The sequence below is a fragment of the Canis lupus genome, chromosome 6 (assembly GCF_048164855.1).
Source record: "Canis lupus baileyi chromosome 6, mCanLup2.hap1, whole genome shotgun sequence".
In the NCBI taxonomy this organism is placed as follows: Eukaryota; Metazoa; Chordata; class Mammalia; order Carnivora; family Canidae; genus Canis; species Canis lupus.
The window spans coordinates 51,728,119-51,747,953 of record NC_132843.1 but is presented as its reverse complement, the minus strand read 5'-3'; the positions used below and the strand labels follow the sequence as shown (position 1 = coordinate 51,747,953).

The window sequence follows — 19,835 nt, the reverse complement described above, 5'->3', positions numbered from 1 at the left end:
AAAAACAAAAAACAAAAAAACAAAAAACCTTGAGATGCTGCCTAATTTAGATGTAAAAGTTCATGCCAAATACTTCAAAATAATTATGATAATGATAAGAGTATATTCATAAATTTAACAAAAATTTTCAAAGCACCTACCACTGTGTGCCAGACGCTGTCTGTGAATCCAGGCATGGCTTTTATGGGGACTAGGGGCAATGGGTCTTTCCCACTATGGTATTGCTGTAGTGGAACTGATCCTTCCTTTCCACCATTCTTCCATGGGACACCATACTTTGATCCCAGCTGGAGAAGGGAAGGACATTTTACCATTATCCAAACAGGTGAAGGAGGGAAGGCTCTTCCCCTTTCCTAAGATCTCTCTAACTGGTGAGGATACACTAACCATGGTGCTTCAGAGGACAATGTAAGCCCCAAAAGGGGAGCCCCAAAGTTCAGGAGAGAGAAAAGAGGCTTTCATGTGCTGAAGAGTGGGGAGGGACTGTGAGACAAGAGATTTGAGAAATGGGAATTGCAAGGAGAGATCAAGATGAGAAATGTGTAAGGAAATGATATAGAAGAGAGGAAGAGACAAATGCACAGATGGATACTGAGGAAGAAATGGAGGAAAGAGAGCTGGAACCAGAGAAAAAATGGCGAATGGAGAAGAAAGAAGGGGGCAGTTACTCTGCTGTGTCTAGACCATGTGCTCTTCTTGGGGAATGTAGGACCTCTCACTGTTCAGACACTTAAACCCAGTTCAAGGTCCTTAGACACTTAAACTCAGTTCAAGGTCCATGCCTGCCTTTCCTCTTCAGATCCAGGTGTTTGGTCTATTGTCTCTCTCTATCTCTCCTTTTTTTTTTTTTTTTTTTTTTTTTGGTCTATTGTCTCTTATCTTTGTTGCCACCACTCATTGTCTTTCTTCTTGAGGCTCTGATGCCTCCAGGAGTTGCTGTGATTTAGCATGAAGATTTCTCAATCACTTCCCATTCCATAGCCTTTTTAGTGCCATTCAATTAGAAGAAATGAAGGATAATCATTCATTCATTTATTTATTCATTTACCAAATGACAGCTTATCAAAATCTAAAAAAAATTCTTCTGTGGGCATACTAGAGCATAATATGGCTCCTGACTCTGTCCAACCCTACTTCCTACCCTCCTCCCTCTGCTCAGACCGCACTGAGTGTCTGGCTGTTTGTCAAATACAGCAGGCAAGCTCCTCCTGCGTGTGTTGTTCTCCCAACACTAACACTAGGCATTCTTCCATCTGAGAATGCTCTCGAGGCAGTAGTTCTATGACTGGCATTCAATTTATGTAGGTATCTGCTCAAATATTACTTTCTCCTAAAAGCTTTCCCTAACAAAGCTGCTGCGAATAGCCTTCCTTATCAATCTTCATGGCCATACTCTGATTTTGCCTTTCATATCACTTATTACTATCTAGTTCCATTCATTCATTCATACATTCATTCATTCATATTTTTGTCTTTGTCACTAGAATACAATGTGTTGAGAGACATTTAAACATGAGTCTCTCATGTTTCTGCATGTCCAGATTCTTTCCAAGTACATTTGGAAGAGAGAGTGTATTCCTCTAAAGCAAAAATCAGGAAAGTTTGCTGCATATTAGAAAACCTACAGGTCCCCTAAGCCCAGGGGCCCTCTTCTGCACTGCAGTCCATTGCATGTGTAACTGTCACTGGGTACTCTAAATCTCAATTCAAATAGGGCAATAGCAGTGCAGGAAAATGCCTATTCTCTTGTATCCATGGAAATGTGGCAGGCTTATCTTTGGTTTGCAAGAAGGGTAAAATGCTTTCCTTAACTAAACCCTTGACAAGAGTTAACACTCAGCTATTGATTTGTATCTTGGTATAGCCCTCCTTGCTTGCTTACCCTCTGTCTCTATTTCTCTCTCTCTCTTTCACACACACACACACACACACACACCCCGCTACCTGTACTGGATCTCCAGTTCTCTGTTAGGCACATTAGTGTCTAACAATGGATAGACATCTGCCCTCATGGAAGCATCCCAAGACCTAACCAGGACCCCCTTCTGTGTCCTATTTTAGGGAACTTCCCATTCTGTGAGCCCAATCTCAGATCTCCCACTTCCCCATTCTATGTTTTGCACATAGAATGTCAGTTTAAGTAACCACCCAACTTTTGCCCAAGGCTTGCAGAGATTTGTTTGATTTATAAGGGTTATTTATAATTTTCATTGTTCATAGGCAAGGCTGAGGATTTACAAGGTTGTTTTTGATGTCTCTCTGATCCTCAGCTGTCTTGAGAACATTTGATTCACAGGAGAGTGTCATAGCTAATGATAGAGGATCAGTCTGTGAGTCTGGTTTGCTATTTTGCCTAAAGTAACTGAAGTGTATTTTTAAAGAGATATAAGTATTCACATTAGTAATAGAGGTACATGCAACAAACAGTATCCCCAAAGGTCTTATTAACTAAATTTTGATAGATGAAATTGTATTTTCTCATTCAATTATATTATAATTTTAGAGATAATAGTATTTATTTATGAGTATTGCTAAATGGTCTACAGTAGGGAGTGATTATTGCCTCATTTTCATTCTCCAAATGTTTATTTGAGCATCTACTATATGTCCAAAGGATTGTGTCAGGTAAACAAGCATATACTAAACAAGTTAGAACAAACTGTTAAGTATTGGTATAGACAAAATGCTGTGAAGGTTTCAGAAAATGGAGTGATAAGGAGTCTGTCCAGTTCTTACAGTATTGAGCACAGGGCCTGATTTATTTAATTTTTAAAAAGATTTTTTTTATTTATTTATTTATTTATTTATTTATTTATTTATTTATTTATTTTGAGAGAGATAGAGACAGAGACAGAGATAGTGAGAGAGAGCACAAGCGAGGAGGAGAGGGAGAAGCAGGCTCACCACTGAGTGGGAGCCCAACACAGGCTTGATCCCAGGACCCTGGGATCATGATCTGAGCTGAAGGCAGATGCTTACCCAACGAGCCCAGGTGCCCACAGTGCCTGATTTAGAGTAGCCCTCCACAAATGCTCATTTAACTGAATATAGGAAAGAGCGTATCTTATTGGGAAGATCAATAGTTTTATGGAAGAAATGTTATTTCACATAGATCTTGAGAAACAGGTAGGCTAAAGCAAAATTTCTGGGGAAGAGACCAACATTTTAGCAAGTGCATATGAAAGTGAAAAGATGAAGTTCTCTGCCTTTGGTCTGTTTATAGTAACTTTTCATGACTTTGTTCTCTCCTTCTCTACTTTATTACTAAATAGTATGAGTAATTATATTAATGATTTTAGCTGGCAGTAATTATTACTAATTAGTGACATTTCTTATCATAACATGTTACTCATTATCTTCTCTTTTCCAAAGAAATAACTTTCATGATATCTAAAGTCTTTTTTGCACGTTCAAAGTAAGTTGAGAACCACGTCCACTCTAGGCAAAACTGTGAAGCAAGCTTCACAAACTGTCATTAGCTTTTCTTGCCCAGGCAAGAACACAGTACTCATATTCTGGAATACAATATTTACATTAGTATAGACCATTCTTGAGTCTCAATTTAAAGAACCCACTGTCTGCTGATCCATAGCTAATTTGCTTGATAAACAAATGGCTAAAAAATTATATCATAATGAGTTGTTTTCTCTGTGTTACATATTTAAAGGAGGCAGCACCTGGCCAATTTGAAACTCATGGTCAGTTCAAACAGTGGGAATTCTGTTCACTGTGAAAAGCTGGTAATCAAAATATGTTAAACGGCACACAGCTACATTTACATTATCTCCTTTGAAATGGTAGAATTTTAAAACTGAAAAGGACCTTGGAAATCATCTAATCTGATACTGTCATTTAAAATCAAGGAAATGGAGGCCTAGAGAGGTAAAAACAAGCAAGTAGGGAAGCAACTAACCAAGCAAATAAAACATATCCAAAGTCATGTATCAAGCTAGCAGCTAAGCAGCACCAAGTTACGTGAGACTAAAATTTTTTTTTAATTATTTTTTTTCTTTATTTATTTATGATAGTCACACACAGAGAGAGAGAGAGAGAGAGAGAGAGGCAGAGACACAGGCAGAAGGAGAAGCAGGCTCCATGAACCGGGAGCCCAATGTGGGATTCGATCCCGGGTCTCCAGGATCACGCCCTGGGCCAAAGGCAGGCGCCAAACCACTGCACCACCCAGGGATCCCACGTGAGACTAAACTTTAAGTGTTCTGTTGCTTAGGCCATAGTTCTTAGCAATCTTAAGAATTATCACTTATCTACTGTTCTGAACTAATTTAATCTCTAATTAAGAAATGATGTGGGCAGCCCCGGTGGCTCAGCGGTTTAGCGCCACCTTCAGTCCAGGGCATGATCCCTGTCATCAGAAGTCATCCCAAGTCATATCAGAAAGGAAGCAAATTCCATTCAACAAAATAGAAAAACTACTAGTTTCTAGGTGAAGTCACAGACTTAGTCACAGTCATCTAAGGTCACAGAAAATATTCATGGTTCAGCTGAGATGAGGACTCGGATTATTGGCCTTCTTGAAATTTTCATCTTGAGTCCCAGAACTTCTTCAGTGGATGCTTATTTCATACAATATTCCCACCTGTGTGTAAATTTTAAACTAATAAATTAACCCATGGTCAAGTATTTATGAATGTCTCAAGATAATTGCCCTCTGAGATACAGAGGGGCAGAGTCTCTATTACCAGAGTTTCCATCTGTCTGGGAAGAGTCTCAGCATATGTTCCACTTGGATCAAGAGGGTTAGACAAACATGATTCGTAAGTTTCCATAGGTAATCTTGGGCTTACGATCTTGATATGTACACCTTAGAACAAATAATAATATGTAGCAGTAAAATAAACCAGAGCAAAGCTGTTGACTCAAGGCTCTAAATGCTCACAGATTTTCTGTCTGGCATTTTCACTCCTTTCAAAACATATATTAATGAGGCTGACCTTTTTAGTAATTTGATTTTGACAATGGCACAGCAGCAACAGAGCTCAAAGTCTGACAGCCTGATGTCGGCAAGCCAAGGAAGTAATTACTGCTTTAAATAATAGAAGAACTGCATGAGTCCCCAAAGCAGGCAAATTTTATCCTCCATCCTCCACACCATATCACACCCACTATCTATCTGTGGGTTGACTTCCTAGAGTTCAGAAAAATGGGCTGCCCTCTGGGGCCTCCAGACATAACAAGCAGATTGGTAGCCATTTTGTTTTGTCATCAAGTCTTAGGTTTGAAAGAGTCCATACCAATCATTTCCTCTAACTTTCAACTCTAAGTAGTATTAACTCTGAAAAAAAGGGCCCACAGACTGGTTGGATGTTTCCAGTGAGGGAAAACCCAACCCCTGGTTCAGTCAACCAAGGATCTCAAGAATATGCACTCTGAGGCAGGGCATTCAGGATTACGTTGTGTGAGTAGAGCTGAGAATCATAGCTCTAGTCTCCTTTTCTTCAGTTCTTTCTTTCCTCCTCATTCTGTTCATATTATTTCTCTAAGTTTACAGAGTTCTCTAAGTACCCACTGAGCATGCAAGATTTTGATTCACAATTAAATGAAGGACCATATGAAAATGTGTTTTGCCCACCTAACCAGCAGGCCATAACTTTGGATAGGAGGGGAAAAAACACATGAAAGATTATTTTTAGCTTAAAACGTGTAAGCAAACTCAGTTTACAAAGGGCTCATTGAATTCTCTGTCTAGCCATTCCTTATTTCCCCATGGCATTATACTTTTCCTGGAACAATTACATCAGGCTGGAAAATTTAGCTTTTGGTTTGTGACCAGATTCATCTCCTGTCCCTCATGTGTTTTATCAGAGTTAACTTTCAAACAAGGAAAGGAAACTTCATTTTCTCACACTGAAAGCCAAGATGTTAAACCATTTTCCAAACATCACTGACTTGTCCAATGATCACATCCACTTCTTGAGCATTGTACTGGACTATTCTAAATTATCCGGTTTCTTGTATCTATGAATGATACATCCAAGGGGGCAGAGACTTGCTGGACTTCCTCATTCATGGAGAATAATTGATAGTTAATTCCTGAAGGGCAATAATTAACCTATATATCACCTTTGTGCAACTTGACAAAATATTCCATCTGCAGGAGAGGCAATCCAAAGCTGTATAACTTGGCTGGCAGAAAGAGACTTTGTGAGAAGCAATAAAGCATTCCTTCCTCTGAATAGATTTTGCCCTGTGCCATACCCTGAAGTGGTAGTTAATACTAGCTTCTACAACAAAGAAACTAAAAATTACCAGTGGCTTATTACAATAAAATTTTGTCTTGAGTTCACATTGAAATTGCTCATCAACCTCCAACAGGCAGGTGGGAGAAGACAGAGAATGGGGAAAGTCAAGCAGCTTCTTAACCTTTCAGCCTCACTTCTACTTATATTTTGTTGATATGAACCAGTCACTTGGAGGGACGTAGGTAAAAGGGAAAAGAAAATCTGGGAAGTGTGGTTGATATGTGGGGAGCCACTTTTCAGATACAAAGAGATTTCTGTGCCTGAAGATTTAATAAAATGCATTTTGAGCAAGTCAAGGTATCACTGTGCAACATCCTCACATTTAAGGAATCCAAGGAGCTGCTTTTGGCCAATATGGGAAGCTTTTCAGATCCCAATTGTTTTGGGTCATAAGTTCACATGAACATCGACTTGGAAGTCAGTCAGGACTGGATTTAAAAATCTCACAAATTGCTTAGCCACTCACTTTCTGTTTCTAACCTATAAAATACAAAAGGGAAGTACAAAGAATTCCAATTAAGCATATGAATGAATCACTTGTTTGCCTCTGTTCCTTTCTGAAATCTTAGTAAAATGGGTATGAAATGTAAAAACATTATAATTTATGGATCTAGGAGGACAGTGACAGCATGTTAGAAATGTCAATACAATTTTAGATGATGGATAGTGAATTAATGAATAATAAGTGATTTGATATAACAAAAGCAAATAAAGCTTCCCAAAGTAAGGTGAGAGTGAAGAAAGCCCACAACAAGCAAATTGATTTATACCATAGAACCCTATAAGGGCTCAAAATTGGAAGTACCAATTACTTCTATAGAGTAATACTGAAAAGAGTGTTGCCTATAAATACCCTGGGAACCAAGGAGAGATGCAGTGCCATAAAAAACATGTTTTTAAAAAAATCTGAATGGTAAGACCCCTTGCTTGGTTCATGGACTTCAAGAAGTCAGGATTATTTTCTCTCCTTTCTGGAGAAGCTTCTGGACAAAAGAAAAGGTCTACACATACTGCTGTTGGGAGTGTATTAGTTCCAACTGCTACTGTAACAAATGACCACAACTCGTCAGTTTAAACTAATAAAAATTGTTATCTTTCAATTCTGGAGCTTAGAAATCCAAAATGGGTCTCATTGGGCTAGACTAAAGGTGTTGGCATTCTGGACACTCGGGGCAAACTGTTTCCTTGTTTTTCCTGCTTCTAGATGTTTTCCACATTCTTTAGCTTATGGCAATTTTCTTTCAGTTTCAAAAACAGCAACATCAGACCAAGTCCTCTTCTTCTTTTTTTTTCTTTAATTTAAATTCAATATAATTAACATATACTGTATTACTAGTTTCAGAGGTAGAATTTAATAATTCATCAGTGACATACAACAGCCATTGCTCATTACTGCAAGTGCCCTCCTTAATGCCCATCACCCAGTTACCCCATCTCCCCACCAATCTCCCCTCCAGCAACCCTCAGTATGTTTCCGATGATTAAGAATCCCTTATGGTTTGTCTCCCTCTCTGATTTTGTGATCTTTCTTTTTCCCTCCCTTCCCTTATGATCCTCTGTTTTGTTTCTTCAATTCCACATTGGAGTGAGATCATATGATAATTGTCTTTCTCTGATTGACCTATTTCTTTTAGCAAAATACCCTCTAGTTCCATCCACATCATTGCAAATGGCAAGATTTAATTTTCTTGTGATGGCTCAGTAATATATATATATATATGCCACATCTTCTTTATCCATTCATCTGCCAATGGGCATCTGGGCTCTTTCCATTATTTGGCTTTTTTGGATGTTGCTGCTATAAATATTGGGGTGCATTATCCCCTTAAATCACTACATTTGTATCCTTTGGACAAATACCAGTAGTGCAATTGATGGGTTGTAGGGTAGTTCTATTTTTAATTTTTTGAGGAATCTCTTATACTGTTTTACAGATTGGCCGCACCAGTTGCATTCCCAACAGTGAAAGAGAGTTTGCCGTTCTCCGCATCCTTGCCAACATCTATTGTTTCCTGAGTTGTTAGTTTTAGTCATTCTGACCAAATCATTGTGGTTTTGATTTGTATTTCTGTGATGACAAGTGATGTTGAGCATTTTTTCATGTTTCTGTGGACATTTGTATGTCTGCTTTGGGGAAATGTCTGTTCATGTCTTTTGCCCATTTCTTAACTGAATTTTTTGGTTTTATGGGTGTTGAGTTAGAGAAGTTCTTTACAGATTTTGGATACTAGCCCTTTATCTGATAAAATATTTCAAATATCTTCTCCTATTCTGTAGGTTGCCTTTTAGTTTTGTCAACTGTTTGCTATGCAAAAGCTTTTTATTCTGATGAAATGCCAATAGTTCATTTTTTCTCGTTTCCTTCGCCTTTGGAGATGTGTCTAGCAAGCAGTTGCTGTGGCTGAGGTCAAAGAGGTTGATGCCTATGTTCTCTTTAGGATTTTGATGGATTCCTGTCTCACATGTAGGTCTTTCATCCATTTTGTCTATTTTTGTGTGTGATGTAAGACAGTGATCCAATATCGTTGTTTTGTATGTGGTTGTCCAATTTTTCCCAACACTATTTGTTGAAAAGACTGTCTCTTTTCCATTGGATATTCTTTCCTGCTTTGTTGAAGATACTTGACCATAGAGTTGAGGGTTCTTTTCTGAGTTCTCTAGTCTTTTTCATTGATCTATATTGATCTGTGTGTGTTTTTGGTGCCACTAGCATACTGTCTTGATGATTACAGCTTTGTAATACACCTTGAAGTCCAGAATTGTGAGACCTCCAGCTTTGTTCTTTTTTTTTTTTTTCCAACATTACTTTGGCTAATCAAGATCTTTTCTGGTTCCATTACAAATTTTAGGATTGTTTTTTCCAGCTCAATAAAAACTGCTGATGGTATTTTGATAGGGATTGCATTGAATGTGTAGATTGCTTTGGATTGCATAGATATTTTAACAATATTGTACTTCCAATACTTGCGCATGGAATGTTTTTCCATTTCTTTGTATCTTCCACAGTTTCTTTCATAAGTATTCTATGGTTTTCAGAGTACAGATCCTTTACCCCTTTGATTAGGTTTATTCCTAGGTATTGCATGATTTTTGGCACAATTGTACAAAAGGGATCAATTCCTTGATTTCTTTCTTCTACCTCATTGTTAGTGTATAGAAATGCACTGACTTCTGTGCATTGATTTTATATCCTGCAACTTTGCTGAATTCCTGTGCCAGTTCTAGCAATTTTGGGTGAAGTCTCTTGGGTTTTCTATATCATGTGTCATCTGTCAAGAGTAAAAGTTTAACTTCTTCTTTGCTTATTTGGATGCGTTTTATTTCTTTTTGTTGTCTGATTGCTGAGGCTAGGATTTCCAGTAGTATTGAACAACAGTGGTGAGAGTGGACATCCCTGTTGTGTTCCTGACCTTAGGGGAAAAGCTCTCGGTTTTTCCCCAAGACCAAGTCCTTTTCATGCTGCCATCCATCTGATTCTCTCTTCCAATTCCTTCTTCCACTTTTAAGGATCCACTAGGTCCTTGTGATTTCACTGGGCCCACCCAGATAATCCAGGATAACTTCTTTATTCTATGGTCAACTGATTAGCAACCTTAATTTCACCTACCGCCTTAATACCTCTATGTGCATAACATAGTATAGTCACAGGTTTGGAATTAGTAGATAGATTATAGATACCTTTGGGAGCCATTGGATCGCCATTTGTGTCCCAATCTGATCACCCTGTGAGTGAGCCCTACCAACTCAGAAGCTCTGCTCTTGCAGAGAGAGTCCCTACCTGACTTTTTAAAACTACATCCTTCTGTGTAAACTCACAGTCAGGGACCACCAGATATTAGAAAAGTGTTCAGAAGTTAGAGACACATACATGGGCACATACAGGCACATAGCAGTAGATCAACATACCACACCAACACACATCTACACTTATCCCTCTTCTCCCTCTACATGGCCCTACTGAACATAGAGTAGGGATGTCCATTAGGTAAACTGGGCCATTCTAGAAGGAGCAGAGCTTATATTATATTTTCCGTCTTATCCTTTAGAATGAAAATAGAAGAAAGGCCAGATCCACTTATTTATCAAAGAATAGGTGAAGCTGTACACACACTGGTCTGGGTATCTGAGTCCTGTGGTCCAGGCCAGTACAGAAAGGTCCTTGGAAGTCTATGAAAGGAATTTTCTGGCAATAAGTAAAGAGGTTGGGTCTGAGTTAGAGTTGGAGATCTAGGTCCAATTGGCTACAGACAAAAGGACGAGATCAGAAAAATTGTTGGGTTGTTAGGTAATACAAGAGAGGCTGGGAACATGGCCATGCGCACAGTACAGGTTCTACCTGTATATCTGCTACTCTTTCCCTTCCCAGTCCTGTTATTTCTCTCTTCCCTCTATTTAACTTTTTTTTTCTCAGCTTTTCTCCTTCTTTCTCTCCTCTAGGCTTTTCTATTTGTTAAAGTCTTTATACTATGACAATATCCACCCATTTTATACATAAATGTACACTAGAGTCAATTTACCTTTTTCCCAATTGTCCTAACAATTTTATAGAATTGTCATTGCTGACATATCATTTCTCCTGTCTCCTCAAGATTCCCAAAGAGCATGTGAAGCTTAGGAAAGACTTTTAACAAATGTAAAAAAAAAATTTCTTTCCTTTCATTAGATGTATTCTGAGAAAATGTGCTAATGGAAGAGGTGGAGATTTTGTTGCCTTTAGTCAATAAACTTAATTAAAACATTTCAATTACTCCTCAATTTCACCGTGGGTTAATGCAATATCTTGGTTACAGTCATTTTGGTAGTGATGATGATATCAATGAATGTTAAATGCTAGGGGAGAGGTAGAGGTTAGCTCAGAACATTCTGCTCCTGTGTTGATGATTCATATCCCAATGCATGCCAAGAGGAGAGCTTTGATATTCTAGTTTCCCAAGCTAAGCATTTACTAGAACTATCAACAGCATCCCAATAGTCAAAAGAAGATCACAATTTATTATTTTTTTCTTAAATATGAAAAGGAAGGAATTAGGTGTTTTTCAAATATATAATTAGATTTCAATTTCTACACAATCATGTCCAAATTGATATAAAAGAAAAAACTTGCATCAAAACTTCCTAAAACTACCTACCATTAAATACCTGTATATTTGATTTGCTTCACAGTTTTTAAGTTTTAACACGTGAAAAAATAATTTATGTATGTAGTCCAATATTTCAAGCAGTGCTATAATGGTTTATAATTTTAAAAAGTGGGCTCTCAGCTCTATCTTTTCCCATTCTTGATTTCTTTTTTTTTTTTTTTTTGTTTTTGTTTTTGTTTTTGTTTTCCATTCTTGATTTCTATTCCTAATATGTGACCTTTCAATTCTTTAGATCTTTCTAGGTATTTTTTTTTCTTTTTCTTTTTTTTTTTTTTTTTTATGATAGTCACAGAGAGAGAGAGAGAGGCAGAGACATAGGCAGAGGGAGAAGCAGGCTCCACGCACCGGGAGCCCGATGTGGGATTCGATCCCGGGTCTCCAGGATCGCGCCCTGGGCCAAAGGCAGGCGCCAAACCGCTGCGCCACCCAGGGATCTCCTTTCTAGCTATTTACCTCCATCTTACTAGAAAAAATACTGTGTTGCTATTTCTTTTTTTTTTTTTTAATTTTTTTTATTTATTTATGATAGTCACACAGAGAGAGAGAGGGGCAGAGACACAGGCAGAGGGAGAAGCAGGCTCCATACACCGGAAGCCCGACGTGGGATTCGATCCCAGGACTCCAGGATCGCGCCCTGGGCCAAAGGCAGGCGCTAAACTGCTGCGCCACCCAGGGATCCCGCTATTTCTTGATTTTTCAATTTTACTTAGTTGATTTCCTACAATAGAAAATGAGGACTTAACTTTTTTACTCTCCATTGTCTCTGCACACTTACACTTCCCTCATCCCCTTATTCAGGATATATTATTGTCACAAATTTGGGTACATCAATATTCAGGTCTTACAAGGTTATGATGATATTAATAGCTGGGCTACATGGAGTATTACATTATGTTTCTCATTCCAATTTTTCTGTCAGTGGAATTCATCATCACTTTTGTGGTTATTTGCTTAGTTTTCAGTGTCCTACAACTAATTCACTTCCAAACCCCCTATCAGATCTGTAAGACACCTCTCTTTATATTCAAGTATATCACAAAATGTGTAAATATTTTTTTCTGTTTGTTTTGTTTTTGTTTTTGTTTTGTGAACCATCACTTCTGGAAACTTTCTCTCTTTTGTTTCTATGTGTACTGGTTGTTCACTAGCCCAATAAATAGCCATTTTCCTGGGTCTTCTTTTCATTATTATTTTTTAAATGTCCTTTGTTTTTTTTCCTATGTTGGATATTGCCTCATGGTTTTCTAAATTCCTTATGCCTCCTTATTTTTTGTCTATTCTCCTTTCTGATGAAAAACATTCTTTTAGCAACTTACTTTAAAAAAAAAATTATTTATTTATTTATTTATTTATTTATTTATTTATTTATTTGAGAGAGAGAGCACAAGTGGGAGGGACAGAGATAGAGGGAGAGAGAATCTCAAGCAGACTCCACGCTGAGCACAAAGCCTGATGCAGGGCTCAATTCCTGGACCCTGAGATCATTACCTGAGCTGAAACCAAGAGTCAGATGCTTAACTGACTATGCCACCCAGGCACCCCTCTTTAGTAACTTTCTAAGAAAGAATCTGCTATTGACTGAATGTTCATGTCTCTTTCAAATTCATATTATAAATGTATGCCCAGTGTGATGGTATTTGGAAGTGAGGCCTTTGGGAGGTGATTAGGTGAGATCCCATTTGGGTGGAATTAGTGTCCTTATTAAGATGCATCAGAGTGCTCCCTTGCCCCTTCCACCATGTAAGAACATGGCAAGAAGGCAGTTCTCTATGAGCCAGAAAGTAGTTTCTCACCAGACATCAAGTCTGCCAGCACTTCGTTTGGGACTTCCCAGCCTCCAGAACAATGAGAAAGAAATTCTGGTGTTTAAGCTAACCCATGCCATAGACTTAAGATATTTTTATCATAGCAGCACAAATGAACTAAGACCAGGTTCAAGGTGGATAAGTGTTTTGAGACTTTGCGTATAAATGAAAATCTCTTTATTCCACTTTTTTTTTAAGTGATAGTTTATCTGAGTATTCAGCTGTAGGTTGGAATTTAACTTTTCCTCAGTCTTTGAGATGCTTTTTTACATTACCTTATAAATGCTAGATTTGTTGTTAATAAATTGAATACCATTCTATTTTAAGTTGTTTATGTGTTACTTTTTTCTGTTTGTGTTTGTTTGCTTGTTTATTTCTTATCTCAAAAAGTACTGAGGATGTCTTTAGAGTCAGTGCTCTGAATTTCCTAGTGATGTGCTTCAATGTGAATTCTTTTTCATTCACCATAAAGGGACCTATGTAAAGTACTAACACACATCGAGCATTACCAATGATCATGTGAAGGCAATAACAAAAAGGCTTAACCTTCATTAGATTACATGAATGAAGAGATTAGATTAGAGATTACATGCTCTAAACATGTGATAACATGCATGCTCCCATTTGTTTCTTTTTTTCCCTTTTTTATTGAGATATAACTGACATAACACATGTTCTTAGTTTCAGGTGTACAACATAATAATATTTGCATATGTCGATATATACAAATATACTATTTGTGCATATATAAGGTATATACATGATCACAATAAAAAGTTAATATCCATTGCCACACATAGCTCCATATTTTTTTCTTGTGATAAGAACTTTTAAGATCTATTCTCAGCAACTTACAAATACGCAATACAGTATTATTAACTACAGTTACCATGCTACATACTATATCTCATGATGACTTATTTATTTTACAACCTAAAGTTTGTAGCTTTCACCCATTTTACTAACTTATAACCCCCCTACTGGTAACCAGCAATCTTCTCTGTTTCAATGAGTTCTGAGTTGTTTTCTTTCTCCACTTATAAGTGAGATCATATGGTATTTGTCTTTTCCTGTCTGGTGTTCTCACTTATCATAATACCCTCAAAGTTCATCCATTTTGTTGCAAATGGCAGGATTTCCTTCTTTTTATGGCTGAATGATATTCCATTGTGTGTGTGTATTTTCTATATCCATTTATTCTTTGATGAACACTTAATTAACTTATGACAAAAAAAAAGCTAAGAATATACAATGAGGAAAGGACAGTCTGTTCAATAGATTATGTTGGAAAAACTGGACAGCCACATGTAAAAGAATAAAATTAGTTGACTATCTTACACCATACACAAAAATTAACTCAAAATGGGTTAAAGACTTGAGCATGAGACCTGAAACCTTAGAACTTTTAGAAGAAAACATAGACAGTAAGCTCCTTGATATCATCATTGGAAATTATTTTTTGGATTTATACCAAAGCAAAGGCAACAAAAACAAAACCAAACAAGTAGAACTACATCAAACTAAAAATCTCCCGGACAGCAAAGGAAGTCAATGACAAAATGAAAGGGCAACCTACCAAATAGGAAAAAATGTTTGCAAGTCATGTATCTGATAAGAGGTTAATACCCAAAACATATAAAGAACTCATATAAATCAATAGCAAAAAAAAAAAAAAACTATTTCAATTTAAAAAATGGGCAGAGGCATTGAATAGAAATTTTTCCAGAGAAAACATACAGATGGCCAAGAGATACATGAAAAGATGCTCAACATCACAGATCATCAGGGAAAGGCAAATCAAAACCACAATGAGACATGACCTCACACCCATTAGATTGGCTATTATCCAAAAGACAAAAAATAACAAGTGTTGGTGAGGATGTGGAGAAGGGGAAACACTTGGGAACTGCTGGTGAGAATGCAAATTGGTATAGCCACTGTGGAAAACGATATGGAGATTCCTCAAAAATGTAAATATAGAACTGCCATATGATTCAGCAATTCTACTCTGGGTGTGTATCCATAGGAAAACAAAACACTTACTCAAAAAAGATATATGTACCCTTATATTCACTGAACATTATTTATAATATCCAAGATATGAAAGCAGCCTAAGGAACCATACATGGATGATAGATAAAGGAAATTTTGCATGTATACTATATACAATGGAATATTATTCATTTATTTCTTATAACAACAATCTGAGACAAGAACCAGTATTATTCCCATTTTATATATGAGGGAAAATGAGGTGCCAATGGTTAAGTAACTTGTCAAAGATCATACAATGAGAAAATACAGCACTAGGCTATGAAACATGATAGGCTCATAATCACCATGCTGCAGTATTAAGAGACCAAAACATTAAAAAGGAAATTTTAGAGACTTACTTTATAATTAGGGAAAACCAAAAAATATAACTAGAAGACAATCAATAAGTAGCCTATTAAAAGTGCAAAGGGCATCAATTATTTAAATGAAAAAGAAACTAGAGGAAATAGAGACATGGTAAATCCAAAAAAAACTTTCTAGAACTAACAAATTTTTAAGCCAAAAAAATACGGTTCCAGAAACTCCAACTAAGATTCAACTATAGTAACTTAGGGACAATAAAAACGTTGATATAAGTTCTTTTTATATTTTCATTTTTTTATTTTTTATTTCTACACACTTACTCTGCACCCATTTCTCATGTCTTATCCTAAGCCAATCATGGATAATGATGAAAGTGTCTCCAAACAGGTTTGGAATTCAACAAGACAAATTTTTCCATCCTTCCATCCAATTATTTGTTTATTATCTTAGTCTCTAGGACACAAAGATGAATAAAGTATAGTCCCCTCTCCACAAAGACTTTGTAAAATAATGGGAGACACAGAAACTTAACCTATGCTGTAAGTGTAATAATAAGAGATAGACATCAGAATTTACAGGGAGAGGAAAAAGGGCCTCCTGGGACCTGGGAGAGTCAAGGAATTCTCCATTGAGTAGTGATGTCCAAATTAGGTCTTAAAGGGAAAATTGAAGTGAGACAAGCAGAAGAGGGAAAAAGAGGGAAAAATGAGCACAATAAAGCACCTTTAGTGGTACTAAAGCAAAAAGTACATCCTTTGAGGACTGAAGCTGCACCCATCATGGTAGGCCATTTATGTCGGGCTGGGTACTTACATGTTATCCAGGTGGTAAATAGAAGCCACTGAAAGCTTTTCATCAGTGAAGGTCATTCCAAAATCTTCTACTGTTAGCCCCGGTATGCGACCTCTCATCTTTGTGTGATAGTGGGAGCTAGCTACTCTTCCAGGAATAATGAGTTGGATTGCCCTTCTGTTAAGATATTTAAATTCAAGTAACTTATTCACCCACCTTCAACCTACTTACAGTGACACAGGCAATTGATATCCTAAACTTTCTTCTGTTAATGCTGCTTTATGGAACTTCTGGCTTAAACTCAATATATCAATGGACAATGAAGGATATCTCCCAAGCTCACTGCAACACATACATGAATGTCATTGTCCTTCTTTCTTACAAAAATAGAAGAGCAATCTATTATATCTTATATCCCTCACTGACCCTCATGTTTTCCCATTTATTATTTTGATCTTTAGAAATTGATAAATAAACTTAATAAACTAATTTATTCTAAGAAATAGATCATTAATAATGGTCTATAATATTAACTCTTCCTAATAATATATTTGCATATTTGCCACATTCTTCAATTCTCAACTCAAAGCAATCCTTAAAGTGGGAATGTCAACCACTTGACAGGTCATTGGAAAAGGAATCTGTGGCTGGACTTTCCATCACATATTCCTCCAATCTTAACATGTGGACAGTCTCATACACTGTTTATAGTCAGAGTCAGAGTGGCTGAGTTTTCTCTGTCAGGATGTCTATGAGAGCTCATGGTGGCAATCTGCCATGGGGAAGATACTGACCTTCTGAAGATAGCCAAATTCAACCCAGATCTTGGCTCTATTAATTTGACCATATCCACAAAAGAATTTCTACAACTATGCATTGCATTGCAAGCATACCTGCCACTGTGTTACTCAAGATATAAGATTACATTCATTCCTAAATTTGTATTCTGCTCTCTTTATGTGACCCCTTATCATGCAAAGTGACCACAAAATGACTTCAGAGGAGATGTGCTCTTCCTTACTGGAAGTGCACAGAAGTTCAGATAGGAAAATAGTATATGCATTCTGACTGCTATAATAAAATACTACATACTGGATAGCTTAACAGAAATTTATCTCTCACAGTTCTGAGGCTGGAAGTACCGGCATTGTTGAGTGAGGGCTCTCTTCTGTTGCAGAGATCTTCTATCCTCAAATGGTGGAAGGCAGCGAGGTATCTATCTAGAGCCTGTTTAATAAGGGCACTAATATTATTTATGAAGACTCTGCCTCAAGACCTAATCATCTCCTAAAAGCCCATCTCCTAAGGTTTAGTATTTCACAGTATGAATTAGGTAGGGACCACAAACATTCAGATAATAGCAGTGTAGCGAGTAAACCTAAAGAGGTGAGAAATGAAAGGTTTTCAGGCCTCTTATCATTGGAGTTAGGGTTTGGAAAGTGCCAGAATTTCCTAGTTTACTGGTCTATATAGTGACACCAATTTACAGAATAGTTTTCATTGATCTGCTCAACATTTTTATCTGAAGCTTCTTAAAGTCTAAAAATTGCTTAGTAAGCAAAGTGAATATAACCTAACTTAATTGATAAATGTGATTTTAATTTCACTTTAGTTGTAAATGATTTAAAATATATTTAAGTAGCTTAAATTTTTATGGAAGCATTCTCTCTCTATATATGATAGATCATATATTGTATATATAATATATACATATATTTTTTATAGATTCTCTTTATATATTATATTACCTATTGAGGGCATATATACATTCAAACAACTAAAAATTCAATAGATATATTATGTATACATGTAAGTTTTGTGTATATTTTACATATTGTATAACATATATACATTCATATAATAAATGTAATAATAATAATAAATGTAATGTAATGTAATAATAATATTATTATTATAATAATAATAATAATAATAATACATTCATATAATTCATGTAATAAATGAAAATAATGATATTTTCTTAGCCCATAGTATAGTTAGTATAGTTAAATTCAGGTAAGCAATCTACAAGTGGTTCTCAACCTTGGCTTCAAGTTGGAATCTTCTTGATATTCTTACTTAATAGACTTGGGGTGCATCCCAGGCAACTGGGCTTTTAAAACTTCCCAATGATTCCTGTGCATAAAGTTGAAAATTACTAATTTAAATCATACTTCTACCTCCATAATGATCAGTGACTATATATCCATAATCACCCCATTAGTGACTGTATATTACATGTCTTCTTGTGATTTCATTATTATATTTTAAATTGAAATATAATACAATAATGAATTGTAATTCATCATCCTACTGTGAACACAACAGCCATGTATTTTCCTCCTCAGTAAACAGATAAAGGAAACAAGGCTCCGAGAAGTTAGATAACTTGCTCAAGGTCACATGACTAGTGAAGTGACAGAACTTGGAATTTAGGTGGGGTGGGTGCACTAACTGAAACTGGGACTGTCTGATTCCATGCCCAATGTTCTTGCCAGCTTGTCACACCATGATGTCTTCTCTTCTGCAAACCCATCAAGATGCAAGATTAAAACTGTAAAGGCTATGGGAGGAAATTGATTCCACAACACAAAAATAACATTTTCTTTTTTTATAATTCACATCTTTCCTGTAACTTTCTTTGTGACTATACAAACCCATTGGTCTGGGTCTTACCACTTGTGGTACATGTTCAAAGCTATTTTGAATATTGGAGATTTTCCTAGGCAGATGTACTTAGTGATATCCATCCACAAGATCAAAGGCCAAGACAAGTACTCATGTTCTTGGTCCTAGCCTTTCTTCATCATCTTCTACCCATCATCAACCCTTTAGATAAAAATGAAGCACCTGACTTTCCTCTGGTTTCTTGAAGTCCTGCATTCTTGTATTTTGGGTGACAATAGGAGTATAGAAGCATACTACCAAGTAAAAAAAGTGGAGGATTACAGTGTAAGGAAACATGAAAATATTGCTTAGCTGGTGTTATGGATTTATTTGTGTCCCTAAAAAAAAAAAAAAAAAAAAAAGATATGTTAGAGTACTAACTCCCAGGACCTCAGAATGTGACCTTATTTGGAATCAGGGTCTCTTTACAGAGATAATCAGGTTAAAATGAAGTTATTAGGTTATGCCTTAATCTAATATTTCTGGTATCCTTATCAAAAGAAGGGATTTGGATAGAGAGAAACACATAGAGTTAGAAGACAAGGTGAAGAAACAAGGACACAGGGAGAAGATGGCCTGGAACAGAGCCTTCTCTCACAGCCGTCAGAAGGAAACAACTACACCAACATCTTGATTTCAGACTTGTAGCCTCCAAAACCACAGGACACTACATTTCTGTTGTTTAAACCACTCATTTTGTGGTACTTTGTTGAGGCAGCTCTAGAACACTAATATAGCAGGTGAGTGCAAGGCAATCAGGTTCCAAGAGAGCAGCCAGATGGGGCTGATGTGCTCTGCTTAGCAAACATTAA

General features: G+C 36.7%; 1 long non-coding RNA gene across 2 annotated transcripts; it reads right to left on the bottom strand.

Annotated features, from left to right (window-relative positions):
- Window positions 1-11,939: 11,939 nt before the first annotated feature.
- On the bottom strand, window positions 11,940-19,806 carry LOC140635619 (uncharacterized). Of its 2 annotated transcripts, none has more exons than XR_012032957.1 (5): window positions 19,622-19,806; window positions 19,207-19,361; window positions 17,479-17,583; window positions 16,378-16,533; window positions 11,940-12,119 (listed from the first exon to the last, which is right to left on the bottom strand). It is a non-coding gene; the product is annotated as an uncharacterized lncRNA (long non-coding RNA). The 2 variants fall into 2 exon arrangements; XR_012032958.1 differs by having other exon boundaries at window positions 17,499-17,583.
- Window positions 19,807-19,835: the final 29 nt, after the last annotated feature.